This window comes from Pangasianodon hypophthalmus, chromosome 7 (genome assembly GCF_027358585.1).
Source record: "Pangasianodon hypophthalmus isolate fPanHyp1 chromosome 7, fPanHyp1.pri, whole genome shotgun sequence".
Taxonomy (NCBI): Eukaryota; Metazoa; Chordata; class Actinopteri; order Siluriformes; family Pangasiidae; genus Pangasianodon; species Pangasianodon hypophthalmus.
In genome coordinates this window covers 904,929-910,891 of record NC_069716.1, presented here as the reverse complement: position 1 = coordinate 910,891, position 5,963 = coordinate 904,929, and the positions used below count along the sequence as shown (strand labels likewise).

At 39.4% G+C, this 5,963-nt stretch overlaps 1 pseudogene; it reads right to left on the bottom strand.

The window, feature by feature from the left end:
- Positions 1-389: 389 nt before the first annotated feature.
- LOC113524433 (alcohol dehydrogenase class-3-like) lies at positions 390-5,726 on the bottom strand (annotated as a pseudogene).
- Between the last annotated feature and the right edge of the window lie 237 nt (positions 5,727-5,963).

Below are 5,963 nucleotides of genomic sequence, written 5' to 3'. Positions count from 1 at the left end.
ACGCATTCTCTGTTCATCCCTCGTGCACTAAATTCTCTCACAGTGGAGATAAGGTTTTTCTCATGTCCAACCAGGCCTTTATGGCTAAATGCTCCCCAGCATTCACTTGTGAGGTGATCGAGCTTTCCGCCTCCCTTCTCCTATCTAGAGGATCAGAGGTTGAACGCTCTGTGTCCTGTGCGTTAAAAGGCTAAAAGTTTGAAACATGTAGTTAGTTATGGAGTTTGATATGTCACTTGGTTCCTAGGCTGTTGCTAGGTTGCTGTAATGTTCCAGGAAGTGGCTCAAGTGTTAGGGGGGAGCAATGCAGTATAAATTGTCATCAGTATATCTGAATTAAAACTGCTTCAAATCATGTGATGTCAGGACCAATGAAATGTTCTCCAACATCTGTACTACATCTCAGTTTTATTATTATATTGATTTACAATCACAGCATTAACACATGACCGACAAACACACAGTCATGTCTTCTGTCCCAAGTTTCCATCTACATCATTGTGTTTTCCTTTAAACTTTACAGAAGTTCCAGCAGCTCTGAGGCCCACTGAAGAGTGAGACTGTTGCCATGGAGACTGATGCTGTCAACATGGTGACTGATGATGTCATCATGGTTAAAGAACTGAGATTGGACGCTCACATCTCACATTTTTATCACTGATCGGACACTGAGAAAGAGAGAAGAGACAGAGAGAGAAAGCAGTAAATGAAAAGTGGGATAAGTGACTTTATATTCAGCGTTCGTTATTTTGTAAAGTGTGTCATCATTTTGTCCTTATTTTAATTAGAACACCTGTTTAATCCGATTTAATCAGCTTCAGTCAGTCATTCAGTCAAAATGAAATGAAAAGTAAAGAAAGTAGAAAAAATGAGATGTAACTAGTAGATTAATAAAAAGATAGGAAGTTTAATTGGAAAATATGGAAAGAAAGAGAGAACAGACAGAAAGATACAAAAAATAAATGAAAGATAAGTGGGATAAATTCCACAACTTTATGTTTAATGATTTTTATATCAACTCCTTTAAAGTCATACAGCCAGCTTAAATAGGCACAGAAGAAAAAAAAACCCTGAAAATTAATCCCACCAAATAAATAACACAGGTCTATTGGTCGTATTATGGTCATGTGACTCACAAACGTTTTCCCACTAGTCATCAGTTTGAAGGCGTGGTTAGTCTCCTCCAGAGTGAGTGTGTCTCACAAGCTCGTCCAGCAAAATTCAGCCGCTCATGTAATCCTCCACCAGTTTGGGTAAACTACACACACTCTTCCATCCTGTTCAGTACAACACAGACACACACACACACACATTGCTTAATGATTTAATGTCTCTGTAAAACTCTCCCAGATGGTTCAGTGGACAAGGGTGTCGTAGCTGGCGATCTTTGTCTTGGCAGATTATAAGTATCACAGAAGTATGACGTCTTTAACCTTCCCTTTAAAACAAAACACAGTGGCGTGAAAACATACAGACTACAGCGGCACTGACGGGGGACTACTGGACATTGTTCAGCAACCAAAACTTCCCCAGTATTACCACATATTACACAGACATACACATTACATTCCTTCAGCATATCATTTACAGAAAAATGGTCTGCCAGTAAAGTTCTAGATTATCTTCTGCCACTGAAAATACCTGTGTGAAACACTGTTACATGACTGCAGTGAAAAATTACTATTTTTACATATGTAGTTATTTTTTTTCTCTCTGTTGAGATCTGTGTTTAGGAATAAACAGTACATGAGAAAAAACACTTACAGTTTCTGGTTTTTCATGAAATCACAATGTAATTAAATATGTGATTAATTAATAGTAAGTAATTAATTGAGAGCATTTTGGACAGCTTGATTCAGAGAATAGCTACGTGATAAATTACTCGTCTCTTACCACCAAAGACGCATCCTTTAAGTGTTCGTCCCAGCACAAGGTCCTTAGGCAGCACTGAGATTAGGTTTTTTCAGTCCATCCCACAATCACACAGGTTCCCCAGGCAGCATTGCAGCTCTCAAACGCTGCCCTCTAGTGGAGACAAAACACATTCATTCATCTGAGTCTGAATCAGCACACTCTCGGTTGTCTTAGTGACACCATTTACACATAAACAGTTTCATAAAAGAGCATCAATCAAATCAAACGTGAAGTTTATTATCATCTGAATCACGTCTAATGTGCAATCTCTGCCTTCAGAAGAAGAAGTTGTCACTGCAGAGCAGTCACACGGAAGCTGATATTTCCTGACTCAAACTCAAACCCACCATAAGCGTGACGTTCCCCACACACTCGAAGCTGTAGTCCACTCCTCCACTCGTCATCTCCACCAGCACCTCCTGAATGGGTTTGCTGTGATCGTTAGGGTTCACAAACTCAGAGACACCAAACTTGGAGATTTCTCGTTTCTCTGCGTTGATGTCGACGCCGATGATCCTGGAGGCTCCGGCAGCTTTACAGCCCATCACAGCGGCGAGACCGATGGCTCCCAAACCGAATACGGCACAGACGAAACCACGCTCCACCTGCAAAGACGAGGAGGTACAACCACGGGAAAAGAATTAAAGAAGAAGAAGAGGAAGAAGAAAAAGATGAAAAAGACAGAAAAGGAAAAATAACGAAAATCAAAAGTAGAAACAGGAAAGAAGAAGTAACGAGAGTAATGTTCATGTCACTCATCAAAACTTCTTCACACACACACACACACACACACTTTAGCTGTGTTTAGTGCTGCTCCGTATCCCGTAGCCACTCCACAGCCGAGGAGACAGACTTTATCCAGAGGTGCATCTCCGTGAATTTTAACGACGTTGTATTCAGGAACAGCCGTGTATTCACAGAAAGTGCTCACACCGATAAACTGATACACCTGCTGCCCCTTACAGGTGATACGACTCGTACCTTGAGCGAGTCAGAGGTGACAGTGGTGAGGAAAAACTCCCTGAGACGATATGAGGAAGAAACCTTGAGAGGAACCAGACTCAAAAGGAAACCCATCTTCATCTGGGTGACACCCGATAGTGCGATTATAAATCATTCCCTTCTATAACTGTGTACTCCATGGACAAATTCAATACAGTTTCCACATGTCTATCATGTCTTCCACAGCTATCATATCAACTGAAGTCCAAAGCCATGGTTTCTAAGTGGGCCAAGCCTAAATTATGAAATCCAAGCCTAAATTAGTACACCAGGGTCCAAAAGTACTCAATTTTCTGAGTTTTCCAGGTTTTGCTTTGCCATATTTCTGCCGCAAATGCAATAATTGTACAAATAACTGCAAGTAAAGTTTTCAATTTTGCCCAAGAAAAAGTATAGCAAATTTCAACGGTTGAGGAGATATATTTGTTAGTTATAGCACCACCTATTGACCGATTGTTGAAATTATTGAAATTTGGAGCGTGGCCACAGAGTATTCTAGTGATTACATACAGAAAAGGTCATAGAAATTGAACTTTGCATTCAGAAGAAATGGCTATCTTAGTACATACATGCATTGACCTAAAATTTCATTGACCTGTAGTAGCCAAATTGTTTGCCCAATCAAAACTGTTTAGTAATTTTTGTTACCAAACTCTCTACATGCTACGTTCCATATTTCATGTTGATGAACAACTTAAGAGGAGTTCAAGATGGTGGAAAATATGTCAGCCAAAAGTTTAAATTAAAGCGAAAAGATGCAGGACAACTTAGGAATTCAGCTGATATATTTTTACTCTTCCCATACAGTTGTGGAGATATAAACCAAAAGGTAAATTCATTAACTACAGCGCCCCCGTCAGGTGGGTATGTGTCATTTAATATGGCTGAGTAGGGGGTGGGATATGGGACCTAATTACCACATTTGGTGTTGATAGCTCAATGATAGCCCTGTTTTATAGCTGCCTGAGTAAATGAAGCTCTGCCATGCAATGATTGATTGCATGTGGCTGCCATATTGTTTACAATTTCAACTTGTTTTTGATAATTATTGACTGTAAAGAGCCTGTCAGTCATCTGGTTGATTTAAGAGTTTCCTTGTTGGGTTGTTGAGGGAGGCGTGGCATTTACCAGTGTTCTAACAGGAAATGGGTTACACTGGTGCGCAGGTGTGTCCTATTAGCAGCCCTTAAGAAATGTATAAAAGGGAAAAAAAAAAGTTTCTCTCGCAGTCTCGCTTTTGTTTCTAGCTTGATCTGCTTTTTTTTGTCTGATCTCTCCCTTCTCCTCTTTCTTTTTATTTTGCTGATCCTTTTTTTTTTACATGCATTTCCAGTTGAGGTCGGCTATTCCGGCAGATGGAGGCCTCATGGTTTGCCCCAGTTTGTAGTGTCTCACCAGTTCTCTAATCAGCACGTTTGCATCTATTTTAGAATTTGGAGTGAAAAATAAAGCAAAATCTGGCTGTGAACTCCACTCGTTCTCTGCCTCTCCCTCTCTTTTGCTTAATATTGAGGTTCAGTCTTTGCTGAGTAATGTGACACCAAATTTTGTAGGTAGGGCAAAAATCATAGGATACGTTATCAAAAATAGGTTATGCATATTAAACAAATTAAACAGATCAGAAATTTGACTAGGCAGAGCTAAATTTTCCAAAAGTCAAATTCTCATGATATAATGGAAAAACCATAGGGAAAGATCACTGTACACCTTATTTTGCAAAAGATATGCTTGCTCTTAAGTGCACAATCATGAATAGCACTTCCCAAACTTTTAATAGCTCAATGTAAACCCTGTCAAATGCATGCTAAAATCTGATTGTCTGATATCAGCCATGTTTTTTAAGTAATCAGGTCATCATCAAACATCCATCTACAGATTAGTATCGAGATGCAGCGTACCAAATTTCAGCTAGATCAGATCCAATTTTGGGAAGATAAACAAAAATCCTGGGAGAAGTTCTCAAAAGTAGGTTTTGCATATTATGCAAATTAGCTAAAAATTAAAGTGGGTGGAACTAAATGGTTCTTGAGGCTTTTTTGTTTGGGAGAACCCACTGAATAAGTACCTCTCTTGCCTGAGTAGAAGGAAGGATTAGTACCTACTCACCATGTTTCATGTCTGTAGCACCTATGGCATGATCAGTTTTATTGGAGAAAAATAAAAAGAAGCATAAGAAAAATCCTAGCGAAAACATAAGGGTTCTTAAGCACTATGAGCATAACTAATTAGAATACAGAATAGAGAAAATATAACATTTTATATCATTTTTACATACTACTCATTATATATAATGAGAAAATATATATTACTAACATTCCTATACAGTTCCAGTAGTAAAGACTGTGTCTATAAGGTTTGGTTGTTTTGATCAGGAGTCTTAAAACAACATCAACAACAATATTCTCACCGGTTCTTTAAGCAGAGGTTTGTCTTTGGGCTCAGACAGTAGTCACACTCACCGCACTGAGACAGGAAGAGAGGGATCACCTTATCACCTGGAGGAAAGAAGAAGAAAAGAAGAAGAAGAATATCAGCAAGAAGAACAAGAAGAATGAGTAAAAGAAGAAAAATAGGGAAAAGAAATCAGGACAAGTAGTAGGGTCAGCGTGGAGTGTGTGTGTGTGTGTGTGTGTGTGTGTGTTTAGTGTACCAGGCTGCACAGCGGTCACCCCCGGGCCGACACTCTCCACCACACCAGCAGCCTCGTGACCCAGAATGAGGGGAAACGGCCGAGTCTTCACTCCTTTCTCACAATCATACAGATACGTCCAGTCTGTGTGACATACTCCGCTCGCTACTATCTGCAACATCGCACACACACACACACACACACATTTAGTAGAAAACAGATAGTTTTAATTTATAAAGTCAGATCGTTGCAAGGTTGCATTCACATTACCAGCTTCGTTGCACAGTTCTGATTTTTTGCTCAGATCAGATCTAAGAGTGTATTTTACATTATAAAGTGTATTAAAGTATTGAAGTAACAACTTCAGTAATAAATCAGTTCCTACCCTTTCTTAGTTCCCATTTTGATAATAATCAGA